The following is a 21,585-nucleotide window of genomic DNA, read 5'->3' as shown; positions in this document are numbered from 1 at the left end:
ACTAAATAAATAAGACAAGATAATAAATACTGTAAAATATTCTACAGAGGGCTTAGAATGGAAACAGAATGGAGGACAAACACGCTCAAATCAAAACAGCTTTCCTCGTGATTCTGGAAAGTAATTCTAGCTGTTTGAAAGTACGGATAAAGAGGGTCGGGGGAGAAACTCGCACCCCAGGCCCTACTAATGTAATAAAAATGAAAATGTTGCTCCATGGTGAAATATCAGTGTTGCTCGTATCATCCATCCACAGCCGGAGACCTGCTGCTGCTGAATAAATATTCAGTCAGGCTATGTTACAGCTCGAGGCCTCCTGAAACTGCTGTTAAACCGTTTTTCCTTCAGGCATGTGAAGGGGACACCCCTGGGCCTGAGGGTCAGAGAGGGCGTGAGAGCACAGACGGGCCCTGGCTGGGAGTCAGAGAGACAGAGGGACAGAGACGGACACTGACGGGATCGTGTCTCTGTGGATGTGCTCCTAGGCAGCAATCCAATCCTGTAAACAGGCTGTCTACCCTTAACCTGGGAGCCGCGACCCTGAGAGGACGCTGGGAGAAGATTCTCAGAGGAGTTCACGAGGTCACTGACGGCAGAGGCCATCTTGACAAGTTGTTTTAGTGGCCGTAAAATCGGACTTAAGCAAAGTTGTTAGATCTCCTCACCCACTTTAAAATCCTGAAGCATCGCCACTTCCTGGAAAGTGGTGCATCCCCAGCGGTGACCTCATGCTGCACTCGTCCAACCAATGAAGTCATCGCAAATTTTTGCACATTTATCACTCACTGTCTAACCTCACATTCAGTTATCAGGGACAGATTAATGAATAGATCAGACTGCTTAGACTTTATTTTTAAATAAGCTAAGAATCAAGATTCAATTGCAATTTGCTAGTCATTTATTCATAAGAACAAAACAGCCTTATATCATACATTTTATTTGACGTGTAATTTCAACATGTGCAATATTTAAAGGGGCACTATTTGGTTTAAGGGGGGAAATATATTATATATACAATATTATTGAGGTAATAACACAAAATAGATATTTATTTGTTCCATGACTGAAAAAACAAGCTGTTCTCAGAGGAAAATAAGCTCCCCTGAACACTGTTTAAAGCCATAAAGGTGGCAGAGTCCGCCACATATAAACAAAGTAAAACAGTATGAAATTGCGTTGTCCTTAAATGTCAGTTTGTTTTTTTAATTTATTCAGTCATCAAAACAGAGACGTTTTTTTTTAACTCAGTTTCTTTGGGCATAAATTATCAGTCTTCTTCTCTTCCTCCCAAAAACTACAGAGTGCACCTTTAAATGGAACATTTACATCTGCAGATGCTTCCTCCTGACTTCCTATGATGTTAAACCATGAGAATTATTTTTTCCCACAAATCGACGCTGATGTGTATTTTTGAAAGGAAAAAAAAAAAGTAAATAAATATATAAAAACTGAAATAATGACTGGATGGAGCCCCTTGAGATTGGAGCCCCCTGTGGCATGTGTCTGAAATGCCTGGGCCGAGTCCAGCCCAGCAGGTCAAACATGTCGAACAGGAAATACATTGCATTAAGAGAGCAGTGATACTATCCAACGGGACCTTTCAAGTGAAAATATGTGGTCTCTGAGCTTTAAGCAGCCTGAGTGTCTGCTGGCGTCACGTCTCGCTCCACGTCTGCTAAACTGCTTCTCATTTTAACACTCGAGTCAACCGATCGGTTTAATAAGAACACACGTGTGGTAAAAAAAACATGCCATAAAGAACTCTCTGAGCTGTGAATCTGCACAAGTCATTTGGACTTAACGTCTTACATTTCATCAGTTTTGAGGTAAGAAGCTCTCTCACTTTGGCCGCTCTTTAGTTACCTTCAATCACAGTTACAGTTTTTGGGAAAAGGTTCGACACCTTGGACCGGCGTTGAGTCGAGGGGATCACAAAAATGAAACTCTTTCAAAAACAATATCCGAAGATCTGAAGCGATCGAATCCGACTGTTTGTAAATTCTCATCATTTTTTATTATTATAATTTTTTTTTTAAAGAAAGCCTACGACTGCAGCGACCTCACCCTGGGGCTTACAAACTTTGTAACGAGCAGCATTCTTCGAGTGTAAGTCACCCGCTGTGAATCAGTATCCCGACTGCAACAAGCCGATAGTGTGGCTCATCAAGCAATGCGAGCGGCCGACTGGCAGCGTCGAGCGAAGGTTTGTCTTTGTAGCCGCTTTAGAAAAAAGAGGCAGAAAATATCATTTGATGAGTTTAAACTGCTGCAGCGGCCCCTCTCGCCGAGGCGCCGTGACAAGGAGCAGCTCATGAAGTAATTATGAGTTATCAAGGTGACGAGTTATCACAGCTTCAAATTAAAGCCATGAAAACAGGGCGACTGGGGGACAGCGCTTCGGCCTAGCCTGCTGTCTCTCCTTTGATAAAGGCTCTGGTCAGAGATGAACAGAAAAATACGTATCGTTTCCGTTTTTATCTTCGGCTCTCGGGTTCAACTTCCAGTAAGAATATGTCCGTCTCCTTCGATAGATGTCTGAACAACTGAAACCAGCGATCTGGAAACAAGCCTCGTTATTTGCCAGCACTCGTTGGCACGCACTGAGGGGCCATATTCCATTTTTGTGAACGTATATCTCCCGCCCGTGCCAGCGTCAGAGAAGTGATAGCTTTCATCATCCCGAATTATTCCAGAAAGTTGGAACGCTTCCAGCCGACTCATGTTACACTTTTCGGTTCCTGGAACGTGTTAATGGCCGACTCTCTTCTCGCAGGCACCATTTGTTTATTTGTGTTTTGCCAGACTCCATAAGCTTTTTGAACATTTTTTTTTTTTTGTCACAGAGAGCTGGAAAGCTATCAACACATTCAACCGCACATTTATTTATTTTATTTTTTTAACAAATTATTTTTGAATGGCTGCGCTTCCACCTAAATACAGTGCTGTCGGATATTCAGACCAGTTTTTGGCTTAATGAAAGAAAAAGGAGAGAGAGAGTGGAGGGAAATGCAGGAATAAAAGGCTGCGGGGATATGCATGGCACCGCGTGAAGGCTTTAGCAGCTTCCCTGAAGACTCTTATCACAAAGACATTACAGAATGAGACATCTGATTCAGTAAATTAAGACTTTCACAGGCTTCGGAGGTAGAAAGACTTCAAACTTCAAAGCAGATATAGCTGAGGGTGATGCATAGGCACCGAGCTAAGCAAAATTTCAGATCTACATCTCAACATATGCAAGGGAGTAAGAGACTTCTAATTTGAAGGAAACATGTATGCGACCTTTGTCTGATCCGAAAAGGTGCGACACACCAAAAATGAGCAACATCTGTCCAGAAAGCTCCCCCCTTGAACAGTGAGAGGCTGTGAAGAGAGAGCAACACTCGACGCTCATGCGCTGCATACTAATCACGCCTGCGTGACTGTGTGTTTTCTGTGTGCGAAACGCAGAAGGAAAGCTCCAAAGATTGTGAAAACAAGTTCCATTTACGGTGATAAAATCTGTTAATCTGGCTGCGCGGGGCCCTCTCACTATATCAGCCCCATTCATTTCCCTAAAGGACCTCTGGAGTGGGGTAACGCACTCAGCTCTGCGACTCACTCATGCTCGCAGCACAGAGAGAACCAGATGTTTGGACAGAGTTGATATACTCGTCGCTTTCGAGTACTAATCCCCTCCGCCGTGTCATTGGAGCTGACACAGTCTTTCGCCAGCAGGCGCATTTCACATAAACAAGACATCAGCAGCCATAAGTGTAAAGACATAATCAAGGCACAAATGTCAACCAGCCGGCTGCCTCGAAAGCAATACCGCAGACTGATTTCTGATTGCCCCGCAGACTGAAATGTAACGGGGGGGGAAACATTTGGCGGGGGAAGACTGAAGTTGACGCAAAGCATCGCCGAATGACACAATGCGCACGTGTGCGGGCGTCCATGTGAAGAGGTCGACCCAGGGCACAGGTTTCGAATGGAAACGTGTGTCTTTGCATTTGTGTGAGTGTGTGTGTGTGTGTGTGTGTGTTGGGGTATAAGCCCTTGCTCTGGCCCTGTAGCCTCTTTTTCCAGCCTGCAAAATGTGGAAAAAATGCACTGTGACTCCAAGCGTGAAGCAAAGTGCCAGAAAACACTGAACCAGGACAAACACATAAAAATCCATGGCTCCATTAGCCATGTTCAAGCTTAGCCTGGCATGGCTCAGTTTGGTTCACTTTGGCAGTGGGAAGATGGATTTCAGAGCAACAGCTGCACATAACACTAATTCCAAATCTACTCCTCGGTCTTCAGCGAAGACGGATACGCAGTTCTGGTGGGTTCCCGTCGTAACAAGCGCCAAACCCTTCGTTCGGCTACGCAATAATGTCTCCCCGCCGCACGATGTACAGCATGCATTAGGTGACTCAGCATGACATCACCCGAGATCTCTTCTTGAAACGATTATCGCAACGCATCGTGCTTCGGCCTTGATTTCGGTGCATGTGCGCTCGCACAGCTGTGACAGTTTACAGTGCAACAGTGTGAAAAGCGGATTTAATCAGAAGGGGGCGGAATGCGACCTCTCACCCCTACCCGTGACCCTCTGCGGCCGCTGGAGCAGCCTTATCTGATTGGTCTGTCTGGCACGGTAATCATTTCCAGAACCCAAAAAACAGGCCCGCCAAAAAACTGGAGGGGGCCCTGGAGGGGGGGGGAGAAGCATGACCGCTGAGATATCCATTCAGGCTGCTCGTGTTGAGATCTCCCAGAGCACGGAGCATTTCACCGAATGATTTTAAGATAAAACAAAGCGTTTCCATAGCAACAAAGCATCGACATTCTCTAGGTCAGAGCAGAGATGGTGGAATGTAAAGGCCTGTCATGTGATTCACTGGAAACAAAGCTTGTGTTCACATTCATTGGTTCTCATTAAGACATGTGGCAGAAAACATCTGCAAAGGGGACATTTGTATATATATATATGTATATAAATATTTCAAATTGTGCAGTTGTTTGAGGTCTTCACCGCCACTGCAGGCTCTCGTGCACTTCTTGATGTTAATGCCACCCAATTGTTGATTGGCGGATTAATGTGAGGCCCAGAGCAGGAATGAGCATTGTGTTGCCCACATGACTACACATGTGGGTCGCTGAGTTCAACAAGTGGTCCAGGAGTCCTCAGGTTATCTTTAACCGTGGAGGATTTTTTTTTTTTAAACTGTACTGCTACATTCTGTTCCGAATTGCAACAGTGAAACATTTTCCATTTTTAAATACCTACTGACTTCTGGCTCATGGGTACCTTAGTATTTAGAGCCAGCTGTCATACCAAGAAATACACTAGAAACAATTACCAGTGATAACATAGCATACAGTCAATCTTTAATGTAATAAAATCATCCAGGGGCCATTGGTCTCTTGGTTCCATGGTTTCTGGTTTGGGATCTTGGAGTGGCAGTAGCTTGGGCTGTGAGGACTTGGCTTTAGAACCAGAGAGTTTCCAGTTCAAGACCAGAACAGACCCAGTCAGTTTCGTGGGATGACTGGTAGCTGGATAGGTGCCTGAATACGGGGCAGCCCTCTCACTCTGACAGCTCTCTATGCATTACAGCATATGTAAAGGTCCTGTTTGTGCATGTTTTTGTATTGGTGTGTGTGTGTGTGTGTGAAACAAGTCAGACATGTACTTTCAATTATTAAATATATCTTCTTCTTCTTTGTCTGGTGTTTATTTACCATTGAGGATGTCATTAAAAGCCATTTTCAAACGGCCAAAGACACAAACTCACTTACAAACTCTTAAAAAGACTTACTTCACAATTCTACACGTTTTCCTTACCAACAAAACATCAACTAGGTTTACAGAAAATGTGGTTTTCACTTTGAAGATGGAACTGAAGCTAATTTGACAGTGGAATATTGATGGCCGGTAAGGAAACTTCCAGCCAGCTGCTGTAAGAAATACAAGTTAAAAGAAGAAAATCCTCCATCTGGAATAACAATCTCCGTGATCCAATCAGTGTTAACAGGGTGAACTTCGCTAAGTCAGATAACCAAGCCTCTAATGTTTTATCGGAGGGAGTTTATTCCGTCTGTTTTCTTGTGCAACATAAAACTTCACAGTGTGTGGAGTTCTGATGATGAACTGAGGCTTCGCGCTGCGCTCCTGCAGTATGTTACAACTCAAATAGCCGGTAAGTCACTCTTAAACAGCACCACGAGCGGCAATTCCTCACCGGCTCTCCCACACACACACACACACACACACACACTTGCTCCACTCTGTATTTCTCTCCATGCAACAGTCGCCCCCCCCCCCCCCCCCCATCCCGGTTCTGAGCATCAGCATGCAGAGAAAAACCCATCAGTAATCCCCTGCTGCTCGGCTCTGGAAACTGCCTGGCTGCCCCATGGTAGTTATAGGTCACTCACACACACATACGCACACACACCCACACATCTTCAAAAACACATACATGCACACACGTCCACAAGCACAAATGCACACACGAACACATCTACGAGCATGACAATGTGGTTAGTGTGGGTCATGGTCGTACAGTACATCTCTCTCTCTCTCTCTCACACACACACACAGACACACATACACACAGACGCACACACACGTACACAGCAGCAGCCTTGGTGTGCGACAGAGTAATGCCAGTTTTTATCGCGCCCTGCAGTTTAACCCCTTCTAATCCCTTCAGAGTAGCAGAGCTTTATGGTCAATTCACACTCTTTCATGCTTTTTATTCTCTCTCTCTGTGTAGCCTCAAGAATAATCCCCACTGCAGCAGCTGTGGCACAACATCACACATGTGTGGGATAGACTCATCACACACATGACAGGGACACGGCTAGAACACATATGAGAGCGTGTCGACACGCTGCACACTCACACGACACCGGGTGGTAAACGCGCTGATGCAATGTGACGTCTGAATGCGCGGTGAAGTGGATGAGTTCAATTAAAATTCATGCTACAGCGTCTTTTCTAATGAATGTAACCCTAATTAACCCCAACTTAAAGGAGGCCTATTATGCTTTTTCACTTTATTTCCTTTCCTTCAGTGTTTCACATCAGTCCACAACCACCGGAAGCTCCTCTCTCCCACAGAAAACACGGCTCCTGAAGGGCCTCATCAGTATTCTTGCCTCTCATTCCGTGACTCTGTGTCATCATCACATCGCCGAGTCATACATTTGCATAATTTCTTCCTAGCGGCTAGTTTGGCATCAGAAAATCGATTTAGCGCAGCTGCTCCGTTGTTGTTAGTTGTGCGGGGTCAGGCATGTGCGAGCTGACCAATGAGAGCAGACGGATGTGTTTTTTGGGCCAGTAAAGCAAAAATATGTCTCCTTTGATTTTATTTTGTTTATTACAGTGCTGCACCGATCAAATATTTAATCAGTGAATTGGCGTTATTCTCAACAGCTTTAATTATCAATTGCTGGTCTCAGGCGTGTGTACTGACAACTAAATAAGGTTGGTCGATCAAAAAATTGAAGGCTGGACCAAACGATTGCAATTAATCAGAAAAGCAGAAAATCGAAAACAAGAAATACTTGAAGGGCTTGCAGTGGTGTACAATGTTATACTGTGATATGAAAACTAATGGTTATCAAACTTTGTGCCTATCCATTGAGAAATTCAATATATGTTCATATATATATATTCAATGTATAAGGGTTAGTAAAACAATAACATTGTAATTTCATATTGAATCTCCTGTATGTCGGGACATATTGTACTCAGTATAATGAAAATAAAGTGTTTGTCCAACCATGAGACCCTTCTGTTTGCATTCATTTTCATACATTTGTGACTGATAAAAATTATTATATTGTGTAGTACCGTGAAACCATGAAACTGAGATGGTTATCGTACTGTGAAAATCTCATACCGTTGCCACACTAGCTGCGGTCATGGCTTATTAGTTTAATAGTCCAGAAAGACTTCGCTAAGCCTTTGTCAAAACCAAGTCAAACACTCACACAGACACTGAGGCGCAGGTGTGCATGAAATAAGTCTAGAATATAGCTCTACAGAAGAAGAAACACGGAGCTGGATTCCTCCAGCAGTACGCAGGGAGGCCAGTCAGCAACATCAGCACACAGTGGGAAAATGAAATGTTGTGTTCAACAGCCACATAAACTGCTCAGTTTCCTCAGTTTCACAAGAGGAAAGAATTTGAAACAGTGTGTGGAGAGGCGAGGCATGGAACTCACACACACACACACACACACACTCACAGACACAGACACCGACTCACTCACACACACACACACACACACACAAATGCTCAAAAACAAACCCCATAGCTACATACACGCTGACTCAAACACACACGTAATATTTCACACAACCAATTTTGCTAAACCACATACATAAACACTCAAACACTCCCACCACATACGCACACAGGCACACGCTGCTAGGAACACACACGTGCACACACACACACACACACACACACACACACACAGGCGCAGAGCGTAGAAGTGTATGCATGCAGTGAACAGCTCCATTTCTCTCATTAGGGGGAAGGAGCTGCCTGCAGCAAAGCCTCCTCTAGTCAGTCTGCTGAGATCTCTAAAACCAACAGTACTAGTCAGACAGAGAGAGCGAGCAAGAAAGAGAGACAGAGAGAATAAGAGGGGGGGGGGGAATAAACTGACACTGATACAAAAAGATAAGAAGCTGAATGGAAAATAAATAAGAGTTGAGATGCTTTGAAGAGTCTAAACTGCACCACTGTAGCTGAGGTCAAGACAAATGTTCATGACACAATGACAACGGTCTCGTGACAGCCAGAGTCAGTACAACAAACAAAGCCCACACGCACACACAACTATTTATTGCCAACAAACACAAACTGGTCTTAAATCTAATGCAGAACTGAGCAGCTCTGCTCTTTAAGTACGATACATCTTGGAAAGCCTGTTAATGACATACCACTCTTACTTAAGACCAGTGATGGTTTTGACGATTTTTTGTCTCACCTGTCTTAAATCTTCTTTTAGAATCTGTTCCTTCATAAATAAATAAATTGACGTGGCAAAAAATATCATTACTTGATACATTCTTCTTGGTGTTCGTGGTCTTAAAATGACATTTTAATAATCATTAGTCGTCTCAAAAGACTTTTCTTGATGTTGAACACCCTCAGCACCTAAGGTTCAGGCACGTCGAATTCTGTTCAGCACCTCTTCTGGCTACTCCGTTCTGGAGATTATTGGTGAAGGTTGCTTTGGTCAAGTGGCCAGGTGCCAACATCTGGCAACAAAGGAGATGGCCGCAGTTAAGATCCACAAGGACACTGACTGATATCAAGGACACGGAGAAGGAGGTAGGTTTTTTGGGCTCCTTTTGAGTCCAGTGACATACAATGCATTCCCATGCTTAGACTGAGTATGCTCCATCAGAGTATGTGCATTGAACTGTTGTCTGTCTTCTTTTCTCACCAGGTGTCCATGTTAGAGGTCATCAGTGCCATGAATCTAGACCGCACTAATGTGGTGAATGTCTTTGAGCGGTCTGAACATCTGGGAAAAACCTGCTCAGCGTTAGAGATGCTGGACAGGAATCTCTATGATCTGCTGACAGAACTGGACTGGAAACCGCTGTCTGTGAACAAGGTCCAGACAACCACAAAGCATTAATGACTTATTGTAAGATGGAGCCAAATATCTATTGTTCTACAGACCTATTACTCATTAAAAAAGAAAACCCTAACCCTAATCTGAAATCCGCCCACTCCCTCACCCATTTCTTGGGAGAAGGAAGGGTTGTACTCAAGACCAAGTAAGTCCAGGTCGAGAAAAGTCTGTCTGACCAGTTTGGAGACTGAGGAGACTACAGTGAGGGTCTGCTGTGATTCGAGTTCAATCCCTACAGTCCTCGGGGGTTAAGAAAAATATTAAATGTGACTGGTTAAGGAAACATGAACAAATACATTTGAACACACAGTTTGACATGAATGTTGTGCATAACTCTAAAGGTCTTAAATGAAGATGTTTGGTTGTTTAGTGGCTAAGACGCCCTATTCAAAATTGGCATTACCTCCATGTCACAATGACAACACAGTGAAGTGCATGTAACGTGAAACATTTCCTCTGTGGGATACAGCTGAGCAACCTCTGCTGTCTGATTTAAAAGCAGCCAGTTGCACGGCACAAGAAGGGCAGGAAAGGGAAAAAAACACTTAACAAAACAACTGAACTCCTCTGAGACCAAGACACGTCTGAATGAAAACACCCACGAGACCGAGTCAGTCAGGACTCTCGGCCCGGGGCCATGAGACTGTTCTTGGTCACAGTTAACTGGTATCATGTTTACTTAGTCACCAGCTTCGTTCAGCATGTCAGCATAGCAACATTAACAACTAGTACAGCTGATTCGGAGGAAGTTGGGATCTTGAAAGAGATTACAGATTATCCAAAGGGAACCAAGAATGTCCATACCAAATTCCCCGGAAATCCACCAAAGTATTGTTGAGTAGTTTCAATCTGGACCAAAATGGTGGACAGGCTAACTGTCCAACATCGATGAAGCAATGCGGCTAATGGTGAGTCTAATGTAAAGAACTGTTTCCGAAACAGAAAGAAAACATCCATGTATCAGAAACTCTGGTCTTAATGATGGAAAAGCTGACAAAAGCTCGTGCCGTTGCACACTGACAAACATAACACGATCTGAAACTACCATAACTTTTTATAATATTTAAGGGGTGACGTGAATACAAACCGTTCTTTTATTTTCATTTTTTTCAAAGCCTTGCGATTATCCTGAAGGACAAGGAGAGGGAGAAAGCGAGGCGGCGAGGGGAATAAAGAGACGGGGAGAGAATAACACGCAATAACAGCACACAATACCAAAGCTGTGAAGAAGGGAGAAGGAGAGAGAAATAGAGATAGGCACAAAAACAGAAAATAATAGACAGCCCCATTAGGCAGAGGTTATTGAGTAAATTCATCTCACTAGACAAAAGCTTCTCCTGTGCTTGTGTCACGGCTGCTTCCACCAGACTCAACACTTTCTCTCCAATTTTGGTGCATTTGCAACCCCCCCGTTTCTGTTAAAAGCTAAATTGCCCGTCTGCTTTGCTTTAAAATGGTTTCCCATGCATCACCACCCTATAAAGGTAGCGATACTCTGGGCAATTTCGGCGGCCTGTGCGGCGCCGCTTTAGAACAGGAAACCTCAAGGTGCCTTAAATGGATTCCAACATGTTTTTGACCCTGTGGTTTACTTTGTTGTGGGGGAATGGAAGCATTTACTCTAAAACACTTCACCGTTTCTGTGTCTTATCAGCCATATCCTTCTTCCAAGACCGAATGCGAGGGAATTCAAAGCTGGCAGAATTGCATTCAAAGACAAAAGGAAGAAGGGAGACGGAGCTGAATTGGCAAAACCCCTCACTGTAGGGAGGCTTAAACTGAGCGGAGAAAGTTAATTTCTCAACTGGAGGGAGAAGTTCATCTGTCACAACAAAGCAAAAGCCAGTTACCTTCGAGCAGGAGATCAGACACTTGTATACTGGGCTCCTTCCCACAATTTAGGGCAAGATGGATGTCCACTGGAGACGTTGGACTAATGGCAACAGCTTCTCGCACCACCAACTCAACCCCCCCTAGAGAGACTTTGATGGTTCTACTGACCAATTTGGTGAAAAACTACTAAACCAGAGCTGCCCAAACTCCTCTGCCCATCCTCTAACTAATCATTTGGGATCCGTAATATACAGAGATCATTTTTACTTCCCAAGCATTTCATAGCGTGCATTTTTTAGTTCATTTGAATTTTTTTTTTTTTTTTTATAATAAGGAACCATCTGGCTGGCCAGTTTTAAACGTCTTAACGGACCAATTTTGGCCCTTCCTCCCCACTTTGGGCAGCCCTGAATGAAATAATCAAAGTCCAAAGCAATCAAATGCCAAACATTTTATGTGCTTACAGAGAGTCTGTAAGGATGCACAAACACCTGCTGGTGTGTCCTTGAGCGAAAAACGCAGGACCTGGAGGCTACACTTCTCATGATGAGAGCCAAGAGCCACATGAGAGGACGCGTCGCATATGGTTCTCTGATCCCATTTCTCAAAGACATGCAGTGACAAAACCTCAGGCCAGCCCTCCCTCACACGTGCGTGTTTGTGTTGGACTAAGCACTCAACAAAATGAGATGAGCCGCTGAGTGTGTGTGTGTGTGTGTGCGCGTGTGTGTGTGCGCGCGCAGGCAGGCATGCGTGTGTGATGGCGGGGCAGTGTCGCCGCGCTCACTGACTCAGCATTTCCGAGCCGACTGTCATTCTCGTCATTTCACCGCAGCTCCCTCACAGCGGAGGCCGTGCAGGACCTGCCAGGATCCCTCTCAAAATGTTTAAAAGACGAGATCGATGGCGCTGTCTGTTTACCTTATATTTCTCCCCCAGCTGGCAAATTGGTTCTGTTGGCAGCGAGATGAAACGCTAATCATACAAACGTTGTTTTCTGTTTGTTATGGTCTATTTCTTTGTTGTTGTTTTTTTTTTTTCCCCCCCTCGCAGTTGAAATTGAGGGATATGAATTTTCCCTGGCCTCCTGGTGAGCTCTGTTTGGTCACAGAGTGTGGGGAATGACTGAACTCCAGATTGTTATATTTTTCACAGCAGGAGAAACCAAACAGTTGAGTTGAGTAAGCTGTCGCTCGGTATTTAATGAAAGTGAAGTCATGCTTGCGACTTTTAGCATAGTAAGAACAGAAGATACTTTAGACCGTTTCTTTGAAAGCTTCTTTCAAGCAACAAACGGCAATTCTTTTGACCAATTATCACTGAAACCCCACATTTCCTTTTTTTTCTTTCTTTTTTTTTTTTCTTTTTTACAAAAACATGATTTACATATTCGACTTTAACATTTTAACTGTTAACATCTAAAACTAAACTTTTTGCTCCGCAGCAGAAGGAGTAGTAGTATTGAGTTCCCAGTCGAGCATCGTCAAGTACATTTGAAAACGAGTGTTTCTTCATGCTGGAGAGGCTGTCTCAATCTGGCCCAGACTCCACTCTTACAACAGATCAATGCAAACAAAATACTACAAAATATTAAGAGACTTGTTGGAGCCAATTCTAATGAGTCAGAACTCAGCCAAACATCATTTTCAAGGGAAGAAAACTCCACCGTTTACTGCTGTACATGAAGCATTGTATGAATCCAGCCTCTACGCCAAGCTTCGTCACCTCCGAGTCCCTGCTGTACTGAGCTCGGTGCTTCTCTTCGGGGAGCGACGACGCCAGAGTCGAGATGCCAAACGTCACCACTGGATATACAGTAATCTCCACTTACACAATCAGTTCTGAGTCGGCAAACTTAAAGACACTTCCGAAGAACAATTCCGCTGTGGTTCAGAAGGTCTAAATGCGTCCGACGTTGTCCAGACAGATCCGTACCGTCCCACGAGAACGCCTCACAGTGATCGACTGTGGTCAATCGGCCGTGGTCCAAGCGTAATCATCCAAATCAGCAAAGAAAGCAGAGCCTGTCTCTTCACGTGAGTCACCCAAGTCACTCCGTCTCCTTTCACGTAGTTATTCCCAACTTCCCGCTCTCTCTCTCTCTCTATCTCACCTCATTTCTTCAGATTCCTAATCACTTCCAGAACGACCAGAATTTGAAGTTGCACAACGTCAACCTCGGTCCCTTTGTTTCCATCCGTCCCCTCCTCCTCCCCCTCCTCCTCTCATCTGAGTCACATTGTCAGGAACACCGGCCCTCTTTTGCCTCACTGCTTCCAGCTCCCTCGTCTTCCTCCCTCATTTTCTTACAGTTCACGGTTTTTTAAAACCTCGCCTCAGTCTCCTTTTTTTTTTCCCTTCGTATTTTTATCTCTTGACGTCCCGTTGCTTTCTCCCATGTTTATTTTCCTTCCTTCCCTTATATCCCTCTCAATAGAAACCAGAGCAAATACAACACGGGGATAGGTTTCCAAGTTCTTTGAGAGTTTGATAGATTAGATTACACGGCGGGTTAAAATATGACCATATTTGTTCACCTTCATGCGGCGTGATATGCGGCTTACTTCAGAATACGCCAAAGAACAAAAACACTTTGCCTAATAGTTTACAAGAGATTCTTCATCATCTTGATGCCACAGTTCTACAGTTGTTCACCTACAAATTTTCCAGAGCGTTGAATTGAAATGTGACATCCGTCTTTGCCACCTCGACCCTACAATGCTCCAGTTTCTTCAGCCTCTTATCCCTTCTCATCCCTTTCTTCTCCACGGCTTTGCCCCAAAATCCCCGATTCTTCCTTCTCTTTTACTCGCTCTCCTCCAGACTCTAGGTCAAGTAAGACACTTTCGGAGATGTGCAACTTAACGGGCTGCGACACAAAAGTCGTTCCCATCCCTTAACTGCAGCGGATTATCCCCTTTTTGCTTGAATCTGCGAAAGCGGCTCCATCTGCTTCATTAACACCGAATGGAGAAAGCCGGACCCGCCGGTGTCGGACTCTCTGGCATCTCGTGTCCCCTCGGTGTCATTTGGTGCAGAGAAAGGCATCAGATCGGTTGCGTTAGATAAACCTGCAGTGTGCAGTCTGTGTGATATTGTGAAACCCCGAGTGCTCACTTCCAAACAATCTGTTTCCTCTCTCTGAGGCTGCAGAGGAGCATACCTTCACCTCAAAGTGCATTACACGGGTTTGCCGGAGGGAGCGTTCCAGATGAGCGAGACATTTCCAGACCTCTGAAAAACACATTTAGTGTTGTATCTGAAAATGTTCTGTTGGCTTGTATCGCGGTAGAACCCTTCTCAGCGCCATAAAGCCAAATTTGAGAGTCGTCAGCAGGAAGCAGCAGCTGGCACCGTTCCTGAAATTAAGCGCAGAAGCTGCGATGCCTTCGTCTTCTTGGCCCGGCAGTATCACCGCCATCCGACCTTCCCTTTCACCCCTCTTCTTTGCATTTCCCTCCTGTCCCCCCGGCTCCCACACATCCCCCCCCCCACAGCCCGGGGAAAGTCTTACCGAACAGATAACAGAAGACAGATCTGCATCTGAAAGCCATGTACGGAAAGAAAACAGGAACGAAGCACTCTAACTTTGACCTTGGCCCGGCACTAAATATACCCAAGGAGAGGAGCGTAAAGGGAGGATGTCCGAGTGTGGGCGTGAGTGAGTGCGCGTGTGTGTGCGTTAAGGAGCTACAGGGACGTGCTGATTGGACTAATGTCGGAGAAGCACGGGAAACACAGACAAGTTCAGCGGTGTGGGTTTTGCGGGCTACACACACACACGCGCAAGACACACAAATACACACTGATTATTTTGCTGCCTCAACTGTTCAGACGGCACAGAACATAAGGCAGAAATTGGCCATTTGGGACAACAAACACAAGCTGTACGGTCTGCAGCAGCAGAAGAAAATTGGTTGCTGAAATTCTTTTAATTGCTGACAAAACAACGGCAGAATTATCCTTGCTCACACTAGGATAGGAAATAACTCCCCCGCCCACCCACGCGCCATTCGTCTCACTTGAAGATACCGAACGCCGATGCTAACGACAATCAGAAAAAGCTCCTCGCGAGTCCTATTTTGAACCGGGAGGGGGAAAGCGAGCGTTTGCAATCAGGCGGCGCATAAAATAAAAGCGGCTGCCACCTCCGTCTCGCGGTTACCTGTCACATCCGCGCGGCGTCGGAGCGTCTCTTCCCCCTTACAAGAGAAACTATTTCAATCTGCCTGCCCCGTTTGATCTGCCTCGGCCTTTCGCGGCGGAGGCTGCATCAAAAAGATGCCGGGGGAACTTAAAAGCTCCATCGCCTCATCTCTCGCTCCACGTCTCTCTCGCACCCCTTTTTTTTTTTCTCAATCTCCTCCTCTGTCTGTTTTGTACGGACTGAAATTGGGTGTTGCACACAGTTTGTCACCGGCTTATCGGAAAGAGAGGCAAAAAAAAAAAAAACAAGACGGATTTGCTCATCCGCTGCTGGAGTCAATACGACAAAAGAGCACAAAAGCCTTCAGTACAAATGATTGGACACCGGGCGATGCTCGGTGCTTTCTGTTAAACACAAACTGCACGATGCGAGGAGGCCTCACTTTGACTTTACCAAGGTACCGTTTGTGTAACGCAGGTGCCAACTATGGGAAAGGATTGGAATGATTGGACCTCATGCAGAAGCCGGTCAGACAAATACTTGTTCTGTTTTATCGCCTGTTTGTAGAGAGTACACTTTCTGTAGTTAACAAGAATAAACTGAACATATTTAGTGCCAACCCCGAGTGGGAAAAAGGGAAAAGAAGGGGCGCTCCTGAGTGATGCATCACACCCTCTGGTGAATATGAGTCATTACCATCAGGACGGGGGGACAGGGTACCACCTTTGCGGACTTCCAATGACCAGAGCTCTTTTAAGACCTTCCAGTACTGCTCTTTTAAGAGACCTAGCACGCTTTTTCCTTCCTGTCAGTGTGTCATTTAGGTTTTTGTGCATGTAAAAGATCTCGAAAGTTAAAAAGGTCAAAGTCGGCACCAACAGAAGCTCCTCTCTCCCACAGAAAACACTGCTCCTAAAACGCCTCGTCAGAAGTCTCAGCTTTTTACCTCCACACCTGCTACAGAGCGACCGACCTCCTCCCCAATCCAGCTGTTCCACCTAGAAGCTTTACTCCACCACCTGTAGCATTCGAAGCTCAGCACGAGTACAACCCAGAAGACCATCTTCATGCTACTCATCTTTCAAATTTCTCCATTGCATCCATCCAGATCGCTGCCATTCTCTCCATCCCACCAATTCTGCCACCAGTGTCTAGACTCCATCAGGTGGCCGTCCTACGCCACGCACGGCGTCTCGATGCGATGACGTCACGGCGGGATCTAATCGGCGAAGGCCATCCGAATTTCCAATTTTCATCGTGCACTCTTAATAAGTCTCTCCTGATTGAAGTGTGCTCTGAGGGAGTCCGTCCCGTCTCTCATCTCCCCGGGCCTACATTTAATAAGGAAGCTTCTTCTTTTTTCTTCCTCTTTTTTTTTTCGAAACGCTGGACTGATGCTATTCCAATTAATATTGCTATCGCTTTCAAATGATCTCTCCTTATTGAAATGATTAATATATATTGCCAGCAGAGGGGGAGAACAGTTTATCAACACCTCGCGTCTTTTAAGTTATAATCGAGCATGTAATCTGACGGTAATGTTTCACTGACAAACCCCGTCGCGTATCACATCCGTCATCTTGTCATTAGATGTGGTTTATCATTCTGTTATTTGATCCACATGTCGGCTTTGAAACATCTTGTTGGAGGTGGGATTCAAACTGGGATTTCGCCATGTAATATCAGCTCACTTGGCAGTCTAGTCATCAGCCGCTCAACAGGCGAGAGCGTGTCTCTAACGCTGCAGGATCAGTGCTTCATCTCACGCTGAGGCCGCCGCTACGGCATTTAAATGTAGACTCTGATGGTGCTTGGAATAAAATCCCCTCGGCTAAATGCCGTTTCATTACATCCTTTGGACACGTTATTATAACACACACACACCTCTGAGTTAAAACTGCTTTATCAGTCTGCTTTATTGTCATTTTATCGCCACATCCCCTCCTTTGTTTATTTATCGCAGGTGTTTTTGAGGTATGAAGCGGCTCGGCGCAGACGGACCGCGGGGCGCACCGTCGAGTGCCTGCAGCTCTCGGCTCAGCCGGGGTCTGAGCCGGCGAGGGCTGAAAGCGCTGACACAACACCACCCCCACACCCACCTGCATTCACACTCACACACGCACACACTCCTGTGGCGGTTGTTATTTTCACCCAAACACAACAGTTTCCCCCCGCCAGGCGAGGTGATGCTTCCACAGAGTCCTTTCTCGCTCATAATAAGGCTCATAAAGCTCGCTGTCAAGGAAGCTCCAGAAGGCTCCGGCCCACAGGAAGCTGCATCCGCGAATGCGGACAGAGGCTGTTCAGCTAAAAAAGCCCCTTATGAAACAGAATCACGCGGTTAATTATTCATCGGTTAATCTCAAAAGGAGACAGCTATCTCCTTAATGACAGAGAAGCATTGGAATAATGTGGATATAAAACAAGAAAAGCACATAAAACTGCCATAAATCATCGCCGTCCCTGCAGGCACGATGATGCCACATCCATTATCACAACTGGGTGACACAAACACGCTATCAGTTCCTGTGTAAATATTACATAAGCGCAGTCACGTTCATTGAAGATTTATAAACAGCAGGAAAAAGGACGAAACGGTTCCTTTAAATATGTGATTAAACACACCAGACGCGCGTCTCACATGGGAATCTGTCACCCTAGAACTTCCTTTAAATACGGCTGAACGCTGGTTACAGCACCCACAGAAGAATACACAGAAAGGTGGATCCATAGAGAGCCGGAAAAAAGAAAAGGATGATCTCCTCTAAGAACAAATTAATAATAAAAGACTCCAGGAATAAACTAGGTAATTAGGTTAGAGGCAGCTCAAAGCACACGCGGCGCCGCTGTCGCCGGAGTCTCATTCTGACTCAGTTTTCGGGGCTCAAACCTCGTCGAACAGTGTGTGTCAGCGGGTGGAACAGGAACTAATATGCTCCCCAGTCATTATGTCACCGGAGCCATGCGCGCAGTCACTTTGGATGTCACGCCTCAGCCCCAAAGTGGAGGTGATGCTCAGGCTCTCTGCCTTATCAACGCGTCCCAGCACAGGCGCGTCATGACACACACACACAGACACACACAGACACACACAGACACACACAGACACTTGAGAGCGGGGAGGGAGAGAAAAGTCTTTCTCCCCCCTCATACATCTCTTCACATGTTCTCCACAGCAGCTCCCGCATCATCTCTCTCTCGCATGCACACACACACGCACACATCCTCGCAAGTTCACCCTGGAGAGAGATGAGAAGCGAGAGAGAGGAGAAGATGAGGGGAGATTCAGAACATGTAAGGGAAGACTCTCTCTCTCTCTCTCTCGCATACATACACACACACACACACACACACACAACCTAAAGAGATTTCTTCCTTATGTGCTCGGTTGCTGGAACTGGTGGCTGTGCGCCCGTAGCCTCTCAAAAATCAGCCCGTCTGCCTCACCTACGCATTTCAAGTCAAAAATTCATAAGGTGACACAAAACTGTCAGTGCACGTTGAAGCGGCTCCAAAATGATGATGTTGCTATGTGGAGTGTGTGTGTGTGTGTGTGTGTGTGTGTGTTTATGTGTGGGTGGGTGAGGGACACAAAAACACACTTGGACATGCACTCACACACGCACATCACTCACAGGTCGAACACTGTGCGGCCAGCCACACACACTTTCAAACACTCACATTTTGCATCCAAACAGGCGCGCGCACAAACACAAACACACACACACACACACACAATCCCGGTGTTGTGGCACAAGACTCTTTACGCGTGCACTCACATGCGCGCACACGCACGCGCACAGTGAACGAAGTGTTCCCAAGTTCAGTTCATGCCTCCATCATAATCGCGCCAGCTCGACAAAGCCACAAACACAATCGTTTTCCTACAGAGGCTTCTTGTGTGCCCGTGGCGCGCTCAGCAGAGGGTTTAATAGTGACCATAACAGCCGACAGTTTAACGGCATCCCTACACCATTTGCGACGACATTCCTATGATGCTCCTGTGGTCTGAAATCTAGCATATGAGCATAAAAGCTCCAGCATGTGGGAGATGAGAAGGAACAAATAAAATAAAAATAAAAACACCACCCCTGTGGAGCTCTAACAGCCTATTCATGCCGCCACTTCGCATCCAAAATCCGCAGTTGCGAGTCGCCATTGAGGTAAGGCAATCCGTCACCTTCAACAACTTGACCAATTCCATCAGTAAAAAGAGGGGACGGGCATCGCGGGAGATAGTTCATCCGCAGCCTGGGCGCGCGTCTGGCTGCTTGTCCCCCGTGCGCGCAAAACGAGCCGTGCGCTGTTGTGGAGCGCAAACATTTTTTTTTTTTTTTAATGAATCAAACAGCAGAGAGGCTGATTTCTCCCGCAGCACAGGCAGGTCCGTGTGTGCTGCTGGTGTCAGAGACGAAGACGTCGGCGGAGGGTATGAAGGAGGACGCGGGGAGCAAAAAAGAGGAAGGGAAGGGAGAGGAATGTCACCAACACTTCGGATGTGGTGGGAAGGAAAGGAGCTCCGAGACGAGCGAGGAGAGAGGAGATGAACAACCACAAAAAGTTTGGCCGTACTTACTTATCAAACCGTCCTCCGCGTTCGTCCTGCCTGGCATGATTTTTAAGATGTCAGAGTTGCAGCAGAAGACATTTCCATTCCCGGCGGGGCTTGTCAGACATCAGCAGCAGCAGCAGCGGCGGCAGCAGCGGCAGCAGCAGCACCGGTTCCAAAGCTCAGCTCTGCAGTTCCGTGCGCACAGGAGAGCAGCGCTCAGCATGAATGAGAGGGGAGCTGCGGTTAGACTCCGGCATCCCCTGACACACACACACACACACATCCACACACACACACACACACATACAGAGAGAGGGAGAGGGAGAGAGAGAGGGGGGTTAGTGACATGAGTGCGCCCCCTGGCTGCCTCGGTGCGTAAAAGCGGATCGCCAGACGCACGTCTCCGTGGCGCGCATAGGTGGCAGCATTGGACCCGCTACAGGCTGCGGCACCGCGTGTCCTCGTGCTCCTCGCAGTCAGGTTGAGGCTCATAAATGACATGATAAAGGTTGTTTTAGTGGAATCAGGTGCTTTGATATAATCCTGATAAAAGGCTGCTGCTCCTCACATTGATTGATCGCTCCTGTCATCTCATAATGCATGCACAGTGCCACTGCTGTCTCCCTGCTGCTCACAGCGTGTGTGTGTGCGTGTGTGTGTGTTTGTGCACTTGTTCTTGTTAAGTTGCTTTCATGGCAGTGTATGCGTATGTCTGCATATATGTAAAAAATGTGCACGTGTGTTCTCTGCATGCATGCGTGTGCATCAACGCGCACGTGAGCGTTATGTGTGTGACCACATAGTGTGTGTGTGTGTGTGTGTGTGTGTGCATGTGTGTGTGTCTATTCAATAATGTTCTCAGCTGAAGGTCAGCTCCCTTGAAACTTGACAAATCATCTCTATCGGCAGCGCTGGCCTTGTCTCTCACCTCACCGACGACCACAGGCTGTTGGAGATAATTTACAGCAGACTTTTTTTCCCCCCGAAACATCATCAACAACTTTTTTTTTTTTTTTTTCGAAAGAAATAGCTGCCTGAATACTTTGAATTTGAAAAACCATTAATAATAAATTACCTTACTATTTGGAAAGGTGACTCTTAACAGGCTGACTTTAACAATTTCACTGTCTCATTTGGGCTAATGAATCTCAAACACCGCTCATCAGACTTATAAAACTCGTTTCTGTCTCACAGCTCCAGTCTGCAGGGAGTTCCAGACGCAGCAGGTGGCAGTTTTCGGTGAAAAAAGGTCAGATGAATCCACGTCATCATACGTGCCCCTTACTGAGGAGCAGACACAGTTTGTGGTTGGCAACATTGTGGAGCATTTAGCTGCTAAAGGGCTGCTGGTGTTGGTGGAGAGATCGAAGCAGAGTGAATATTAGACCCGCTATCATCCTAATGATAGGATGAT

At 46.0% G+C, this 21,585-nt stretch overlaps 1 protein-coding gene across 3 annotated transcripts in view; it reads right to left on the bottom strand.

Annotated features, from left to right (window-relative positions):
- The window catches only part of LOC115585019 (plexin-A1-like), a 295,372-nt gene extending 274,915 nt beyond the window's left edge, over window positions 1-20,457 (bottom strand). The window contains exon 1 of one of the 3 annotated variants that reach the window (XM_030423005.1): window positions 20,196-20,457. The gene's annotated coding sequence lies outside the window, so the exon portion shown is untranslated. Of the gene's footprint in view, window positions 1-13,585; window positions 13,605-20,195 lie in introns of those variants that run through there. The other 2 variants (XM_030423008.1, XM_030423007.1) reach the window with 2 other exon arrangements.
- Between the last annotated feature and the right edge of the window lie 1,128 nt (window positions 20,458-21,585).

The sequence above is a fragment of the Sparus aurata genome, chromosome 7 (genome assembly GCF_900880675.1).
Source record: "Sparus aurata chromosome 7, fSpaAur1.1, whole genome shotgun sequence".
NCBI classification, from domain to species: domain Eukaryota; kingdom Metazoa; phylum Chordata; class Actinopteri; order Spariformes; family Sparidae; genus Sparus; species Sparus aurata.
This window is presented reverse-complemented; position numbering and strand designations above follow the sequence as displayed.